The sequence below is a fragment of the Panthera pardus genome, unplaced genomic scaffold (assembly GCF_024362965.1).
Source record: "Panthera pardus isolate Hobbes unplaced genomic scaffold, ASM2436296v1 HiC_scaffold_10, whole genome shotgun sequence".
Taxonomy (NCBI): Eukaryota; Metazoa; Chordata; class Mammalia; order Carnivora; family Felidae; genus Panthera; species Panthera pardus.
Window position 1 is genome coordinate 72,344,865 of NW_026526655.1, and position 20,032 is coordinate 72,364,896.

The window sequence follows — 20,032 nt, forward strand, 5'->3', positions numbered from 1 at the left end:
GCATTCCTTATTATAAACTGTGCCTATGCATGTCAGGAATAAACCCTCCTTAGAAAAAGGAAGAAGGAACTCCTTATTGTCTGTTTTGACGTTAATAAAATTAAGAAGAGCGATTACTTGAGACATCCACTTTACCTGGCTTAGTTTTGTCACGTGAGCATTCACGTTTACTGGTGATCTAAGTGCTCCACCTGCCTTTCAGTTTGTTTACCAGGAAATCAAGATGTGTAAACTGCAGGAAGTACTATTTGACCCTCTCCGACAGTATCTCATTACAATAATTGCTAATCTCTGAATAAGACAGCCATGTTTTGTGAGTAACTGAGGGAGAGAGGTTGTGTTAGGTAGAATTTAGGTGTTTCAACAAATAGAGCATTGTAAATGCTTACTTGGATTATGTTTTCATGATAGCTTTTGATTAAAAGACATGTGGTGACCTTTGGGGTCAGCAAAGCTAGGACACAATAGTAGGTATTCTTTCATTCCTTTTAACTGAAAAATACCACGGCTTGTTGTTTTGGAGTGCTGTCACTGCTCTGAATCGAAAGGATAATGGCTACTTCCTGATTAAACCCACTCTCCACAGTAAGCTGTTAATGTTATACTGTATGTCTTTTTCTCTTGTAAATGCAGTAGTATTTGGTGTTTTCTTTACTTTTTAGCATTGTCTTTTCATAGATATATGTGTTATAAATATATCCTGAAGTTTAAGTTTACAATTAGAGTTGAAACTAGTGTTTTAAGTTTGGAGAATTGTTTTTTAAATGAAGAGTATTTCTGTGTGGTCTCATATACTCATTGTAGATTTTGGTTCAAGAAATTGGTTTTTTAAAAAGACATTGAAATGATAAATTATATTCGACTGCCACTTTCTTGGCTTTCTAAGGAAAAATTTAAAAACAACTTATGTGGTAAATCAGGTTTTTTCAGGGAATATTTGGATAAATTAATTTTACTTTTGTTTACTAGATTTCATAAATCTGTTTACATTTGTCATAATTATTGTTGATAATTGTTTTAATTATTAAATTATTGTTTTTAGATTAGTTAAGAGATCCTTGTGATGTAAAAACAATATTAAGTACTCGCAATATAAGAAGGGAATAATGAGCTTCTTAGTTTTAATCCTAAAGCTGGCAGTCACTCCATCTGTGTTCTTGGGACAATCATCTAAACTGCTTACCTCAGTTTTCTTGTCTACTGCCCATATGAGTGTTTAGTAAAATGTGTATGTTTGTTTATTTCTTTGTGTCAGTACAAACTATAAAGAAAATTAGTTTTCACAAGTATTTTGTAAAATGGAGAACTGACTCTGGAGATAGAGTAGGAAAACATTTAGGAGTCACAGTAGGCAGGGAAATAATAGGAAAATTATTTCTATTATAAAACAACAGAAACATTTTTATTATAAAATAAGAGAAAATAAGGTTTAAAATAAACACCATAAAATTGGTCTTTTAATTTGGACTGAATTGTTAGTTTTGCTCAGTTCTTAATACAACATTACCAAAAGATTATATTTATTGTTGGATACATGACTAAAATGACAAGTGAAAACCTTGGAGGTGATTTAGTAAAGAGTCACAAATGTACTTAAATCTTTTTCTCAAAAGTCTCATATCTGGAAATGAGATTATTCAGAGTAGAAGGAAGAATGTGCATATATATTAAAGGCCTATAAGCATAGTTTATCTAAATAGTAAGATATTTGATTAGAAAAAAATTTTTTTAATGTTAATTTATTTTCAAGAGAGAGAGACAGAGACAGAGCATGAGCAGGGGAGGAACAGAGAGAGAGGGAGACACGGAATTAGAAGCAGGCTCCAGGCTCCGAACTGTCAGCACAGAGCCCAATGCAGGACTCGAACCCATGAACCATGAGATCATGACCTGAGCTGACTTAACTGACTGAGTCAACCAGGCACCCCAAGTTGTTTTATTTTTAAACTCTAGTAGTAGGTATCCTGGCCATTTAAAAGAAAACATTATGAAATTATTAAACATTAAAGGCAATTATTGAATATAGTTTAGAACCTAACATCTAGAAATACTTAAAAATATTCTGGGATAATATAAATATAATTCTACTTTGTTGAGTTAATGTATTTTCTTTTCCAAAATGCGTTTTCAAAATTATTTTAGGTAACTCAATAATTTTTAATATATATTATTGGTGATTTCTAGGAGATTCTAAAGATTATATTTAGTGAATATTTTAGCTTAGTCAAGTTATTGAAATAGGACTTATAATAGTTCCTCTATTTAATTTGTGATAACAAGTAATAGATTTCAATTATTGACTGCTTAATATGTACCAATCACTGAGCTAATTCTGTTGTAGGAGATAGAAACATTTACCTTTACTCTTTTAGAGTTCTTTTTGTCTGGGCCTGAAAATTAAATGGACTCAAAATAGATCAACAGGACAAAAGCATACACATGTATTTAATAAAAGTTTTGTGTGACATGGGAGACTGCATAAGAAATGATGACCCAAAGAAATGGCAAAACCTACTTGTTTTATATTAAGTTGCACAAAGAGAGGCAATTGTGGAAAAGTGACTAACCTATGTGCAGAGGCCAAAGGGAGAGAATAATTATTTTTAACAAAGTCTGTTTGTGTAGGATTAATTTAGTCTCAACTTTTTGTCCTTGATGATAAGAGTGTTACTTTCCTTCTGGTATAGGGAGGACATCTTTAATACAAGAATTTCAGTTTTTGCTTTTAAGAAAAAGAAGGTCATCTGCTTTCCTTATATTTACTGTTTTTCAAGTGCCTTTAACTCAAAATAGTCAATATGCTAGTGTTGCATGTTCTGAACTCCTTCACTATTACCTGTATTTTATATTCATGATAATCACTTGAGGTTTAGATACCATCATTACTCCTATTTGTACTGATAAGGAAATAGTGGTAGGGAATTTAAATAATTTCAACAGTGTTCCTTAGCCAGTAAGGGCCAGATTCAGACCAAAAACAGTAACAGAATCCAGAATCCAGAACTCAGTCTTCGGTGTCATGCCTTTAAGCATTGTGTTTATATTTTGGAGATAATAAGGTGCTTACACCTTGATTTAGATAGGTTTTTTTTCCCATCAGTTTATTAAATAATGCAGAGTACTTACTAAGTGTCAGGCACTATAAGGAAGTACTAGCAACAATAATGGAAAACAAAATAAAATTCTTTGTTTCAAGAAACAGTTTAGTTGAAGCGGCAGAAAATTAACAGGCTATTACATATTACAGTACAATGTGATAACCTATAATACTAGTCAGTGCAGGATGCAGGCAGCACAAGAAGTATCTAATGTATTCTTTTTTTTTTCTCTTTTTTTAAAATTTTTTTAACGTTTATTTATTTTTTGAGACAGAGAGAGACAGAGCTTGAATGGGGGGAGGCTCAGAGAGAGAGGGAGACACAGAATCTGAAACAGGCTCCGGGCTCCGAGCTGTCAGCACAGAGCCCGACGCGGGGCTTGAACCCATGGACTGAGAGATCATGACCCGAGCCGAAGTCGGACACTTAACCAACTGAGCCACCCAGGCGCCCCTCTTTTTTTTTTCTTAATATTTGTTTATTTTTGAGAGAGAGTGTGCGAGAGTGGGGGGAGGGGCAGAGAGCGAGGGATACAGAGGATCTTGCTGCGGGTCTCAAACTGACAAACTGTGAGATCATGACCTGAGCTGAAGTTGGATGCTTAACCGACTGAGCCATCCAGGCATCCCTCTAATGTATTCCTTTATTCACATATTTAATTTGCATTTGGTGTGCTGTTCTAGGTACATGGGATATATCAGTAAATAAAACTTTCAAAGCTCTCTGCTCTTGTGGAACATACAGTGGGGTAGATAGAAACAATAAGCATGATAAATAAAGTGTATAGCATGTTTAAAGGTGACAAGTGTTATGGAAGATAGAAAAAGTAGAGCAGAATAAGGCTTTGGTGGTGATGGGTAGCAGAGGCTGAAGAGGGATTTACAGAGAAGGTGATATTTAACCAAAAACCAAGGAATTGGTTAGCTATGTGGAAATCTTTAGGAAGAGCCTTCCAGGTAGAAAGCTTGAGGCAGGAATATATGTCAATTGTTCAGAGTAATGAACAGAGACCATTGTGATTAGAGCAGAGTGAGGGGGGAAGGAGAGTAGAGGAGCTATTGACACAGGTAATGGGTAGAAGGGTCATTTCATATAGGACTTTACAGAACACTACAACGACTTTGAGGAGCCATTGCAGGGCTATCAGTAAATCTGTCTTATATTTTTAAAAGATCACTCCAGTTGCTGTTTTGAGACTAGTGGCATTGGCCACTAGTTAGAAGGCTAATAGAATAATCTGACTGAAGTTGGTAGCAAATTCTGGATGTTGTTAAGGTACAAGCAAAAAGGTCTTTCAATGGATTGGGTGTGGGATATGAGAAAAAGAAGACAAATGACTCTCAGGTTTTTGGCTGAGCAACTTAGAAGGATGGTGTTGCCATTGGCTGTGAGATGGGGAAGGGATTCAGATGGAACAAGTCTGGGATAGAGATGGGCATTCAGGACTTCGGTTTGGGATGTGATCGATTTTTAAGTGTCTGGAAGATATGCAAGTAGAGATTGTGGGAAGGCTTTCCAGAAGAGATACTATCTAAACTGAGGCTAAAGAATGAATTGGACTTACCTGGTCAAAGAGGTGCATTATGATGAGATTTGAGAGCATTCTTCATACACTTAAATGAATCTTGGCATTTTCTACTTTATGTATTTACAAACTCCAGAGTAACATCTAAAAAGTTATAATGTTTGGGACGCCTGGGTGGCTCAGTCAGTTAAGTGTCTGACTTTGGTTAAGTGTCTGACTTTGGCTCAGGTCACTATCTCCCAATTCAGGAGTTCGAGCCCCGCATCGGGCTCTGTGCTGTCAGCTCAGAGCCTGGAACCTGCTTTGGATTCTGTATCTCCCTTTCTCTCTGCCCCTCCCTCACTATCGCGCGCATGCTCTCTCTCTCTCCCTCCCAAAAATAAACATTAAAAAAATTTAAAAAGTTATAATATTTTGGAAAGCAATAAAATTGTTTATTTCAAAGAACAATTTATTCTGGATAGTTAAATTTTCAGAGTATTTCAGTGGCTACTATATTAATCAGTTGTACTGGGTGCTATTACATATGTTAATTCCCAGTATAGTGCCATAAAATAAATATTATCCCACTTTACACTCGGAGAAACTGAGTCTGAGGGAGATTCTAATTGCCTGAGGTCGTTGATATATTAAGTGATGGGTCTGGGTTCAAATCTAAATCTTTAGATTCTATTGCCTATGCTCATTTTAAAAAAGTCTGATATATTAAACTTCAAACATTTGTTTAAGGTTTCATGGAGTTGTCTTTTTTTGTTACCCTGTATTGGAACATAGGGATACCCTTGGGACATAAGGCTTATGGATTCTCCATCATAGAGTTAAAGCCATTTGTTGATGCTGTTTTGGGGGGTTTTGTTTTGTTTTGTTTTTCTTTTTAATTTCTGCACGACTTTCATACAATTACCTACTACTGACAGTCCCTCCACCCTCAGCCCTGTCCCCCTGCGTAGTGCTTAATACACGCTTAGAAAAATTACAGTTGCTATCATTATCATCTTTATCCCTCTTTCTAATATGCTGTGACCTTGAAATCACAATCCAAGTTTGTTGGAGTCATGTGTAAATTATAAAACCTCAGAGATTAAGGGCATGAGGACTTTTTAATTAATATAGAATGAGTTTAACTCATGTATTTTATCTGATGGAAACCTATTTTTGTTTCCTTCCCTTTATTGGCTGTTTTATGGGGAAGTGATTTGATAAATAGCTGTGTTTCTGACTGGAAAAGCAATATTCTCTGAGATGTCAGTGGATATTTTCACTGTAAAAGTGAATATAAGTCATTCTACTTCAGTAAAGAATAGAAGCATACTTGTTCATTGGAACAGATTTACTTTTGAGGTACTGATGCTATACTTTAAAAGCTTAAACATTTGCCTTTAGATCAAAATATAATTTATAGAATTTATGATATGTTTTTAAAAGCACACTTAAGAGAAGGTCATTCAGACATTCTGTAGAAAAGAAATATTTTAACAAAAGCATTTTGCACATTTTTAAAAGTACCAATTAAAAACTCCACTGTGGATTAAAATAGTCTGTATGCCTAACAGGTTATTTTAAGCATATACTAAAGACATATGTAGGAAATTTACCTAGTCTTTATATTTCTGTTCTATAACTATATGACTTTATTCCAAGTGCACTGTTTTATATATTTCCCAAATTTTTATGCTATTTTTCAAAGGAACAAGAAAAAAAAAGATATTTATCCTTCCTATTTCTTTTTCTAAAGTCTACCTTCTTTTTCATTTAATACCCCAAAATACTTATGTATAATTTAAGACTGCTATAATTGTTTTTTAATTTTTTTCTCATTTATTTATTTTTTGAGAGGCAGAGAGAGAGAGAGAGAGAGAGAGAGAGAGAGAGAGAGACAGACAGCACGAGTGGGGGAGGGAAAGAGAGAGGGAGACACAGAATCTGAAGCAGGCTCCAGGCTCTAAGCTGTCAGTGCAGAGCCCGACATGGGGCTCAAAATCACAAACCATGAGATCATGACCTGAGCTGAAGTCGGCCACTTAACTGACTCAGCCACCCAGGTGCCCCAAGACTGCTGTAATCATTAAATGAGCTTTTTCAGTAAACAAAAATTTTGGTTGGCTGTTGTAACTTAATTATCTGTATAATTTCATGTTTTAGTTAATTCTTTTCAGGATTAGAAGTATATATCCTAAACACATCTACTTAGGCATAAAAAAATATTAGCGTATATGTTAAATGTTTGTATATTCCTCACCTATTTTGTTTTATTTCTTATTTGTATAGTGTCTTTGGGGAAAAAGAAAAATGGTCAGTCAGAAAATTTTCTGGTGAAAGTATCCTATTGCCTATTTTTAATAATTGTACTGAACTAGGGGCGCCTGTGTGGCTCAGTCAGTTCAGCGTCTGACTTCTGCCTCAGTCATAATCTTAGGTTTCATGGGTTTGAGGCCTGCATTGGGCTCTGTGTTGACACCTCAGAGCCTGGAGCCTACTTCAGATTCTGTGTCTCCCCCTCTCTCTGCCCCTCCCGCTCTTACTCTGTCTCTCTCTCTTTCTCTCTCAAAAATAAATAAAACATTAAAATAAATAATTACTACTGAACTAAATCTATTACATCCTTGATTAATTGTGGAGTGCCCAGCAAATGAGTATTCCAATCATATTTTTCTGAGACTGCTTTCTCTTAACATTTGTAACTGAAATTTTTACTCTCTATATTTGTGCAAATGTAGTATTATTTTTTTGAAGATTAGAAGATGGCAGAGAACTACTGGGTCCTAATTTGACAATTTGAGCTACTACTAATCTTGTTTGGTAAACAAAGCACAAACAGATATGAAATATTGGTCTTAATTTGATAATATGAGCATCTAATCTTGTTCTATAAACAAAGCATAATCAAATCTTAAATGTATAACAGTAATTTTAAAACACTAGTGATGCCAAAAAGAGGATAGGATTAATTGCTAAGTAAGTAATATAAACAAGTGAAATGTGATTTGAGAACAAGACAAAGGTCACTAAAATGACCAAGGAAGTCTGGAAAAAGGAAAAGGGACCTGAACTTCAAGCATTGAAGAAAGACTTCAAACATTAATTTTATAACATATTTCCTGAGATATTTCACATACTGCAATTTACAGTTTATCCATTTAGGGTGTATAATCCAATGATTTGGGATATTCAGTAGTACTAAGTTTTTTAAGTTGTGGAAAAATATATAACATAAAAGTTGCCATTTTAAACATTTTTAAGTGTACAATTCATTGGCATTAATTACATTTACAATGTTGTCTGACAGTCACTGCTTTATTTTCAAAACTTTTTCATTACCCAAATGGAAACTCTGTAACCATTAAGCACTAATTAATTCTCCATTTCCCCCTTTCCCCAACCCCTGATAATCTTGAATCTACTTTCTGTCCCCATCAATTTGTCTATTCTAGATGTTTCCTGTAAGTCAAGTCATGTAATATCTGTCCTTTTGTGTCAGGTTTCTTTCACTTAGTATAATGTGCCAAGATTCATCTATGTTATATCATGTATCAGAGCCTCATTACTCTTTAGGGCTCAGTAATATCCCATTATCTATCTATCTATCTATCACATATATGACATACATATGTATGTATATATTTATGTATATATCACATTTATCCATTCATCTTTTGATGGATGTTTAAATGTACAAATATCTGTTCAGTACTCTGCTTTCAGTTATTTTCAGGGTATATATGTACCTTGGAATGAAATTGCTAGGTCATGTGGTAATTTGATGTTTAGCTTTTTGAGGAATCTGTTGTCTGCAGTGACTGCATCAAGCATTAATTTTTATTCTATCATACTATATATAGAGGGGCATCTGGGTGGCTCAGTTGGTTGAGCCTCTGACTTCAGCCCAGGTCATGATCTCACGGTTTGTGGGTTCAAGCCCCACATTGGGCTTTCCACTGACAGCACGGAGCCTACTTCAGACTCTCTGTCTCCCTCTCTCTACCGCTCCCTGCTCATGCTCTCTCTCTCTCAAAAATAAATAAACATTAAAAATAACCTTTTATTATGCTATAGAGTATGTAAAAGATTAGACTGAATACTGGCTTCAGCACATAACATATGCTTTTCTTAAAAGGAGAAGAAAAGAAATGTGTACGTGTAAAAAGCCACCTCTTAAAGTGAATTTTAATAATTAAGCCTACTGGTAATGTAACTTCAGTGTAATTCTGCCCAAGGCTAAGATATTTTTTAGTTGCCTTTTCACATTATAAAGTAAAATCCCACTTAATTATATCTAACTGGAAAATACTCCCAATACATTCTTTTTAGTCATTTTATATTTATTTATTTCAGTTATATTAACATTTTATGCCTTTAAGTATTGAGAGAGACGACTGGTTTTTGAGATGACTTGTGAAAGTATAAATTCTAGAATTCAGTGTGAGTTAGTAGAACAGTGTTTACCTTTTTTAGATCAGTGAGGAGCCACTAAAGCCAAAAGACAGACTTATTTCACTGGCTTGATAAGGTCATATAACTGAGGAAATGGGAAGGGGTATTGGAATAGGGAAACTTTTTGACCTAATTGCAAACTTCCCTAGGAAGTATGTATAATATAATAAGCACATAAACAATAATGAATTACTTGTGTATTCAATATGGTAATAGTAATAACAGATATAATTGGTCACCCTAATAATATTGTTTAGGACATTAGAGAAGTAATTTCTGGAAATAAAAGGAAGAGCAATCAGAAGTTTCCTTTAAATTTCTTATCAAAGGGTGTACGTGAGACTATTTGGTGAATAGGGAATTTGAAATAGCCAGCAATTTTGAGAAAAGTGACACAGGAGAACTCACAGAATCTTCTTTTTTCCTTTGTTCAAACCTCTGAGGAAAGTTGCCTTAGTAGTGTTTTGAGCCTAGAGTCTTTCCACAATTAAATAGGAACTGAGAATGAGATTATAGAGTCTCTAAGTCATCAATAAAGGTTAAACTTAGAGATAGCTTTTCGGAGAAAAAGTTTCCATTTGGTTAAAACCAAAAAGACAGTACTTAAGTGAACACAGAATTGTGGTAGACTTAAATACTTTGAATAAGCTAGTGAAAATTAAATAATTAGATAAAATATTTTAAATGTTCTTATTGTGGCATTGTCAAAATGCTAAGAAAGTAAAGAATTTAAAACGATCAAAAACTAAGTGAAACAGAAAATTTAAAGAGGAGGATTAGAAGGCAATATTGTTAAACTTTCCATAGTATTCAAAGTGGTCCACAGATTCAGTACAATCGCTATCAAAATCTCAACAGCACTTTTTACAGAAATACAAAAAACAATTCTAAAATTAGTGTGGAACCGTAAAAGATCACAGATAGCTAAATCAATCTGTAGAAAGAAAAACAAAGATGGAGGCTTCGCACTTCCTGATTTTGAAATATATTAGAAAAACAAAGATGGAGGCTTCGCACTTCCTGATTTTGAAATATATTAAAGACACAGTAATCAAAACAGTATAGTACTGGATTGACAGACATATAGACCAATGAAATAAAATAGAGAGCCCAGAGATAAATCTATGCATATATAGTCAAGTAATCTTTGAAAAGAGTGCCAAGAATACACAGTAAGGAAAAACTAGTCTGTTCAATAAGTGGTAATGGAAAAACTGCATATCGACATGCAAAAGAATGAAATTGGACAACATACATGAAGTATACTACACACAAAAATCAACTCAAAATAGATTAAAGACCTCAATGTAAGATGTGAAGGTGTGAAACTCCCTAAATAAAACTGAGTGGGAAAGCTTCGTGACATTGGTTTCAGCAATGATTATCATGGATATGACATCAAAAGCATAGGCAACAAAAACAAAAATAAATGAGACTACATCAAACTATGAATTTTCTGCACAGCAAAGGAAATAGTCAACAGAGTGGAAAAGCAATGTATGGAATGGGAGAAAATACTTGTAAACTATATATCTGAAAATAGGTTAATCTTTGAAATATACAGTTGACCCTTGAACGACACAGGTTTGAACTGTGTGGGTCCATTTTCACATGGATTTTTTTTTTCAATAAATACAGTACAACATTGTAAATGTATTTTTTCTTCCTGATGATTTTCTTCATAATATTTTCTGTAGTTTTTTTGTAAGACTACAATATATATAATACATATACCATACATATGGTATATGAATTACCATACTTCAGAATTACCAAGGTATTTTCTTCATCTAATAATAGCTAATAGAAATGTACATCATTACTCTCTGAAAGCTGTTCTAAGTCTTTATTTAAGTAGGATCGGTTTGTTGTAATCTGTTTATTAATCATTCCTTAGACATGATATTGAAGGCGAACCTTGTGGACATCCGGTATCCAATGTGGCATATTACAACTCTGAGAATGCAGAGTTGGGATGGTGGGTCCATTTTTAGGTCCAGTTCTGCTTTCATCATGCTGCCTTCCTCTGTGCAGGGGTGAGGTGGAGCCTCAAATAGTGATAGATCATTGTAGGGGTTACCTGGTAAGGGATTTCTGGCTTGGGGGAGGGCTTTACTCAGGTAGTCACATGTCCTCATAGAAACTTTTTTGGAGGTATAGCAGTCGTGTTTTCCCTTCTGGCTCTCAGTATACCTACTGCATATGTAAACCTTGGTTTCGACAATCTACTTATAGTAGCCCTTATAAGAGTTCTTTGGGAAGAGGCAGAAGACTCCTGGAAAGTACAGATCTTTGGTTCAGATTGCTCTGTCCTTGTTATGACAAGAGGATGACAGAGTTCTCACACCTGCCCTTATTACCAACCACCTTGAATGCTATGAGTTTGGAGTGATAGATGAAAGGAAATGTGTAGGCCATGCTGGCTAGCATTTTTCCACTTCAGAAATTGAAAATTGATAAGTAGCTTGTTTAGTTATTGACAAGTGTGTTTATGAAGGCTTATTTTAAAGTTATTTCTTCGTTAAAATTTTTATAGGAAATAGAGGGTTTTTTCTATATCTTAAGTTTCTTTTTCATTCTTTTAAACTGACAATTGGTGGTAAATATTAAAGTGGAATTCCTCATCTATAAAATTAAAATAATACCAAAACTACCTACTTCAAGATTTGTTCTTAGGGTAAAATGAGAATATGTGTGCAATGGTTTTTTGTTTGGTTTGGCTTGGCTTTTCCAAATTACCAAGTTACATATAAATTTTAATGATTATCATGCACTTTGATTCAAAGCCTTTTATTAAGATCTTATATTCTAGATTATAAGGGTTTAAAGATGATAAACAATAGTCCATGCTTTCACAAGGATCTCACCATTTAGTAGGAAATAAGATATCAAAACAAAATTGTTGCACAGTACAGTGTTATAAGTACTTTAATTAGTAAGTATATAAGAGCAACAAGAAAGGAGTACCTGTGACTTCTTCAGTGAATCAGACTGGCTTCCCAGACTAAGTAATTAATGAGATGAGACCTAGAATATGTATAGGAGTTTGGCAGGGATAAAGGAAGGACATGTGAGGAACAGTGAACGTCATATACCAGATACATGGCATGGATGCAGGGGAGACGTGGGCATATTTGGGAATGGCAAGATGTTTGGCCGCTGAGTGTATGAGAGGAGAGTGAGACCAGAGAGGAAGTCAGAAGCCTCATTAAGAAGAGCTTCTTGTGCCAAACAGAGGACCTGGGATTTTACCATACATATGATTCAGAGATACTGAAAGAGTTTTAAGTAGGGGAGTAGTAGGATCAGGTTTTTGTATTAAAATGATTACTATTTTTTTGGTAAGATTACTGTGGCTGTGTAGAGAAGGATTGGGGAAGAGAGAAACAGATCTCTTAAAGAAGGCTATAACAGTATTTTCAGTAAGAACTGATTTAGGATTGTACTAAAATGATAGTAGGAATAGAAAGAAGGTATTTAGGAAGCAGGATCAGCAGAAGAGAGTGAAAAGTTTATGTGGTTTAGAATCTCAGGCTTATTTTTCTTTATTAAATCCCTCTATTATAAAAATCTAGCTAGTCACATGACCATTGGAATGAAGTTGTACAACAAGTCTGGTAAGTACTTAGAAACTTAATAATGTTGGATAAACCTGTTCAGTTTCTAAACTGAGTTAATATAGAGTTAGCAAGTTTATATATATGTACACATACACATGCATACACACACACACACACACACACACACACACACACACACACAGAGAGATGAGAAATTGACTAAATGGTGAGCTCCTGAGAGAATTTGATACATGAAAGGTCATTCTAGGGACAATTCTACATTCAGTCTTAGATATAGAGACTGAAATTGAAAATACTAACTTTAAAATTTCAGTAGAGAATGCATTATGTCAAATAGCATCTTATCAACATGAGACCCAAATAGTCTCTTTTTTTTAATAACCAGCTTTATGGACATATAATTCACATACCATACAATTCATCTATCTAAAGTATACAGTTCAGCTTTTAGTGTATTCAGAGTTGTGCAACCATTATCACAATCAACTAAAACATTTTTATCATCCCAAAAAGAAACTCAGTACTCGTTAACAGTAATTCCTCATTCTCCTCTAACCTTCCCACAGCCCAAGGCAACTACTAATCTACATTCTGTCTCTACATATTTACCTTTTCCAGACATTTCGTATTAATGGAATCATGCATTATGTGGTCATTTGTGACTGGCTTCTTTCACTTTGCATGTTTTCAAGGTTCTTCCATGTTGTAGCATGTATCAATATTTCATTCCTTTTTATTGCTGAATAATATTTCATTGTGTGGGTCTACTGCATTTTATTTATCTGTTTATCAGTTGATAGTCACTTGGATTATTTCCACATTCATACACAAGTTTTTATGTGGACATATGTTTTCATTTCTCTTGGGTATATACTTAGGAAAAGAGTTGCTGGGTCATATGGTAACTCTATGTTAGCCTTTTGAGAACCCAAGTGTTCTTAACTTTTGAACATTTGAAGTGGAATATTTAGATAACCATTTAAAGCACAGTTTTGTAGTCCAAATAACTATATATGGTTCTATCATTAGATTGCATTTATTTTAGTAATCAGTGAGCTATTTCAAAAGAATACTTAATTTTATCATTTCAATGCTCACTTTTAGAGTGATTTTATTATTGAGTTGACACTTTAACTCTGCAGAAAAAAGTCTCATAGTTACATTCATTATATCACTATATTTAACTGTTAAGTAATATTTTCATGTATTTAGCACAGGTCATGTTGAGACATGTTTGAGATGTATACTTAAGGCCTTTTATTATGAAGGTAGGCAGTTAAATTCTCTCTGAGCAGTATTTTGAAGGGTCTTGATTCTTCAAATACAAACTTGGAGTATTAATTAATATTTTGACCTGTTGGTACAGTAAGAAATGTAAGAATTATATGCAATACTGAAAATAATAAAAAAATTAAGAGGAAAAGGGAAGATACCTATTTGAGAAGATATTAGTACATAATTTGACTGAATTTTGTAGTTAAGAAAATGGTGAAGGGAATTATTGTAACTACTTATGAATCTCTTGACATTATCTGTGTCATAAAAGAAAAATTTGATCCCTCAATTACTGAGAAAAGGGAGTTATAGTCTGAGCAAATTAATTTTTTTGAATAATGAAAGTTATAACATTCTTGGGAAATCCTTAGGTATTCTTAGGAAAAAGCAGTTTTACTATTTGGTTATCTAAAAACTAGAGGCGTCTGGATGGCTCAGTTGATTAACCCTCTGACTTTTGATTTTGGCTGAGGTCATGATCTCGCGGTCTATGCTTCGAGCTCTGCATCAGGCTCTGCAGTGTCACAATTCTTGGCGTTCTCTCGCTCTCCCTCTGCTCCTCCCATGCTTTCTCTCTCTCTCTCTCAAAATAAATAAACAACAATAACAAAAAACTAAACTGAAAATGTTATTGTCACCAAAACCCAAAACTTTAAATTATACTATTATCCATAGGTAAAGTAATAATAACACTGTTTGAGGGGCATGTAGACAGGGGATACCCAATATATTTCAACATCTATTCAGGTTTACCTGTGAAAGAAATGTGCTTAGAAGTGAAAATGCTCTTGACGGTTTTCACATAGTTTTGTTCACATTTAATTTATGAAAGAAATAGTATTAAGTTTTAATCAACTTTTCCCCCACTCTTGTATATTTAGTTTGAAGAAAATAAAGATATTTTCTTCTGAATTTTGGCCAAACACAGAAGAACAAAAGACCTAGCAGGAAGTGTGCTAGGCACTCTCTTTACAATAAGTCTTTGAAGTAGGTGTAATTAATCCCATTTTACTGATTCAGAAACTAAGACTCAACAGACATAATGGCTATGTTTTGAATAATACAGTGAATTTATAACATAAATACAGAGCAGTAACAAGTCAATATAATTAGCAGCTTCCTGGGTAGAAGCTAAAGTGCTCTGTACTTCAAAGATGGGAAGTTGTGATCTAGGGTTAGTCAGAGACAGCTTTATGGATAAAGTGACTCTTGGGCCTATATTTGAAAGAGCACAAGCATTTGGATTGTTGGAAAGGAAAAACAGCATATGTCTCAGTGGTATAAGTAGGATGAACAAGGATGAGAAAAGACAAGACTAAACGTGACATTTGTTAGGAGGTTTTCTACCAGTGTCTTTTGGTTGTAACAATAACCCACTAAAACTCATTAGAAGGATGGGTATTTAGAAGGCAAGACAGGAGCATCTGGGTGGTTCAGTTGGTTAAGCATCTGCCTTTGCTCAGGTCATGATCTCACGTTCATGAGTTCAAGCCCCGTGTTGGGCTCTGTGCTGACAGCTCAGAACCTGGAGCCTGCTTCAGATTCTGTGCCTCCTTCTCTGTCTGCCCCTCCCCAGCTCACAGTCTGTCTGTCTGTTTGTCTCTCTCTCTCTCAAAAATAAATAAACATTAAAAAAAATTTAGAAGGCGAGAGAGAAGTCATAGGGAATACAAGAAAAACAAAAAGGCAGGTCTAAAGAAAAGAACCTGAGATTGGTAATAATTTCATTTTCTCTCTCACAGTACCACTTCGCTTCTCTGTATACCTGCTCTCCCAACATTTTTTCCAACCAACTTTTCTTTAGTTTGTATGTTCTTAGGGCTTCATGATTTCCCACTCAGCAACAACTTCTGTTTTTATTAGTTAAAATGTCTATATCAAAGATAATCTGATTACATTGTAGAATCTTTTAGAGGCAGCTAACACATGTCATAGATTTCTGGCTAGCCATTGTCTCCTCCAGGTCATTTCTGGTTCAGACAGCTTTGACCATGGGAGTGGGGTCATGAGGCCCACTGTTGAGGGTTAAGGATTATATCAGTAGCAAGAAGTCTTATTTGGTGAATTAAATGTTTTTATATGGGAGAAGCATGAGAAAAGCACAATGCGGCATGGACCTTCCTACTTCCTGGATGGGAGTGAAGGCTAGAATGTTACTTTCATGAAAACTGTCATCATTTAAAAATTACTTCAAGGCAAAGATCTTTTTTTTTCTTCCTGGTAGCCTAGTCTACCAGTGATGTCGCATCTCTTCAAATTCCTAGTCTCCTTTCAACCTCCTTACCCCTCCCAGCCCCTAGCTCTTCTTTCTGACTCTTCCTCGTTTCTGGTCCTAAAGATGAGGAAAGATTGGATAGAAATCTTCAGTTATTTCAGGGTTAAGAGAGAACAACAACAAGACGCACCTTATTGCCCAACACAGGTTTAAGACTTAGACATTATATGTGAGGAGGTGGATTTTTAAAAAAAATTTTCTCCTGTATTTTTAAAATACTTTCTGAATTTAGTAAAGTGAACATATACATTTCTGTTTACTACAAAAAATTCTTTAAACTTTGTAGTAATTTACGGGGGTGCCTGGGTGGCTTAGTCATTTAAGTATCTCAACTCTTGATTTGGGCTCAGGTCATGGTCTCACAGTGGTAGGATCCAGCTCTGAGTAGTTGGGCTCTGCACTGGGAATGGAGCCTGCTTAAGATTCTCTCTCTTTCTCCCTCTGCCCTGTCCTTGCTTGCACATGTGTATGCACACGCTCTCTTAAAAAAAAAAAAAATTAAAAAAATTTGTAGCTATTCAGATTTGCGTTAAGTTGTGGCAAGAACAGGATGAAATGAAAAAAATTGAGAGAAAATTAAAAAATGAAAATTATTAGATGATGAACTTCTGTAAGGCAAAGACTGTAACTTATCTATATCACAAATGTAATCATTAAAGAATAATTAAAATTATGTAATGTCTTATGTATTATAAAACAATATAAATCTGTCCTTACATTCTAAGATGGGAATTTGTTTTCAGACGCATTTTAGTTTTTCATACTAGATGTTTTTATATATTTGACTAGGAGAAAATGTGTAACTTTTAATATAGATATCCCTAATCATTAACAAAGTAAAGAATGAATGTAATATCTTTCCAATGTATATAAAACTTATTTTCTACTTTGTTTTTGCTCATTTACATATACGTCTCCCCAAAAGGCCACTCAATTTCCTAAATGAATACTATTTTCCAATACCTGGTATCACCATGACTGTCACTTAGCTCAACTTCCTTAGCAAGGAAAAATCTGTTTAACTCAGTTTTGATCAAGTTTTCACCATTGCTCCAGTCTACTAAACTATGAACCCTTGAGATAGACTACTTAACCTACTTGACTTATTCATTATATCCCAAACACCTAGCATGCTTCATGGTTTAATAAATGTCTTCTGAAAGGTTGAACATATTATGTTTTCATACATGGTTAAACTTTGTATAATTGGTGTCCTTATAGCGTCTGAGTGAAAGAAGTTTGATCTATCTTTAATTAGCTGAATATTCAAAATTAAGAATCTAACATTTACGTGCCATCCCAGGTGCCCAACTAATATAATGTCCCCTATTTCTTTGTCATAGATTGGAAAGTTAGGAGTACAGGTCCCTGAGTTCTAGAGGAATTCTAAGAATTTTGTACAACTGCTCTTACTTTAGTGGACTGTGTGCAAAAAGCATGGATTCTGCTAGTGTAGCAGTATACACAATCATGTGTATGTGTGTGTGTGCACACGTGTGTGTGTAAGAGTAGTAGTCCTAGTAGTAGTAGTAGTAATCATTCCAGTATAGCAGGTAGTATGGTTAGGTTTTTTTTTTGTTTGTTTTGTTTTTGTTTGTTTTTTTTTTTTTTTTTTTAATAATAGTGCCTACCTCAGAGGGTTGTTCGTATTTTTTTTTTTTTAGTTTTTATTTAATTATGTTTGAGAATGAGAGAGAAAGGGAACAGGGGAGGGGCAGAGAGAAAGGGACAGAAAGAGAATACCAAGAAGGCTCCATACTGTCAGTGCACAGACCAATGCAGGGCTCGAACCCACAAACCATGAGCCAAAACCAAGAGTCATATGCTTAACGGACTGAGCCACCCAGGCATCCCGGGTTAGGGATTATAAAATCCTTCTGTGCTTCCCCATAAAAAATATACATTACTGGGAAACCAAGGAAATCAAAAAAGGATATCTTGTTTTTTATGACATTGACATGTTGATTTCATGACCTTCCAATAAATGAGTCACAGTTTTGAAATTTTTCTGTAACTGGGACTAAAGAATTCAGTATCATAGAAGTGACTTAAAATTTTAGGGTTCAGGGGTGCCTGAGTGGCTCAGTTGGTTAAGCGTCCAACCCGATTTCGGCTCAGGTCATCATCTTGTGGGTCGTGGGTTCAAGTCCCACACTGGGCTCTGCTCTGACAGTTCTTTGTCAGTTCTATGTCCTTTGTAAAAGGACAAAGCCTTGGGATACCAAGACTTTAGCTTTTTTTTCACCCTTGAAATACCTATAGAGAGAGTGTTGTCAGCATCAGTAGAGGGTCAAAGGGAAACCTATGCAAAGAAATTCTGTATCTACTCCTGTTTTCTGAAGCCACCCTTTTTTTTCTCCTATTAAATTCTAACTAAATGCATTGAGAACGTATAGTAAGTTTATGTATATGGTCTCTTCTGATAACAGTACCTGAACCTATAATATTGCAAATAGAGCAAAATTTGTGATTTGTGCTAGGGATATTTTGATGGAAATGTTAAGAAGAAACACAAGTTATAACAATAGAGTTATTTGAGATTACCTCCTAAATGAATAGTGCAAGCTTTTAAGTGAATAGTTTACAAATAGCTAACCTCCACCTTAAACAATCTACAAATGATTTTAATGATATTCCCATTATTTTGGTAATGGTAAATATACTCTGTGAAGCACTCATGGTAGCGTGATAATAGTTTCAATTTCTTCATGAAGGTAACTGCTGTCCCAGATAACTTCTTACACATCAGCCTTCCTTAAAAAAAAACTTTAATAGGGTAGTATCTGCCCTAAAGCTGCCAACTCATGCTTTAACAGTTTTAACAGCTCAAATTACTCAATATGAAGCAGGCTACCTCAGTAAGCAAGAAAATTTCAATGTCTGAGAGAAGAGTATTATTTAGACCCGTGCTATACAATAGAACTTTTGTAATGATAATGTGATAGCTGTTGAACACTTGAATTTTGGCTAGTGTGACTTTTAAATTTTATTTAATTTTAATTAATTTAAATTTAATTATCTGCATGTTGTTGGTTAATAGCCACCCTATAGGACTTTGCAGATTTAGACATTGCTTTTGATACATTGGTCTTTGGTTCATCAAAATTGCTTGCTGTCTAGTTGAATGCTATCCTTAAAAATTGGAATGAAATGTAATGAAAAGACTTGATTTTTTAAAAATGTAATTGAAGATGTAACCACACAGAGAAGAACTATTTTTTAAATATTGTAATTTGGCTGTATATCCCTAGCGGACTACATGCTAAAGACCAAATTAATTGTGTTTTCAGTAACCATATTCTTGTGTTAGTGTTCATTTTGTTATTGAGGTTACTGTTTGTATATTGTGTCATAAATTACATGAATAACTCTCTGCTGCGTACTGAAAGTGTCAAGAACTGATATTTGGTACAAGGACTGAGAATTTTTGGCAAGTGAAAAGAACTACAGAAGTAAAAGTGGATATGGTATGATAAAAATCCTGTACTCTTAAGTTTAACTTTAAAGGTCATGTTGACATGACCTTTGTCTTTATTTATTTATTGTGTTTTTTTTAATGTTTATTTATTTTTGAGAGAGAGACAGAGTGCGAGCAGGGGAGGGGCAGAGAGAGAGGGAGACACGGAATCCAAAGCAGGCTCCAGGCTCTGAGCAATCAGCACAGAGCCTGATGTGGGGCTTGAACCCATGGACCAGACTGCAAGATCATGACCTGAGCCGGAGTCAGATGCTTAACCAACTGAGCCACCCAGGTGCTCTTACATGACCTTTGTCTTTAAAGAATGAAATACAATTATTTTAAAAATTTATTTTTTTCTATATTCCAGGGGGCCTGTTACCTAACTTC

At 34.6% G+C, this 20,032-nt stretch overlaps 1 protein-coding gene across 1 annotated transcript in view; it reads left to right on the forward strand.

Moving 5' to 3' along the window:
* The first annotated feature begins 473 nt into the window (after positions 1 to 473).
* BAZ2B (bromodomain adjacent to zinc finger domain 2B) overlaps positions 474 to 20,032 on the forward strand; it is a 186,122-nt gene continuing 166,563 nt past the window's right edge. The window contains 1 exon segment of the mRNA XM_019457313.2: positions 474 to 585. The gene's annotated coding sequence lies outside the window, so the exon portion shown is untranslated.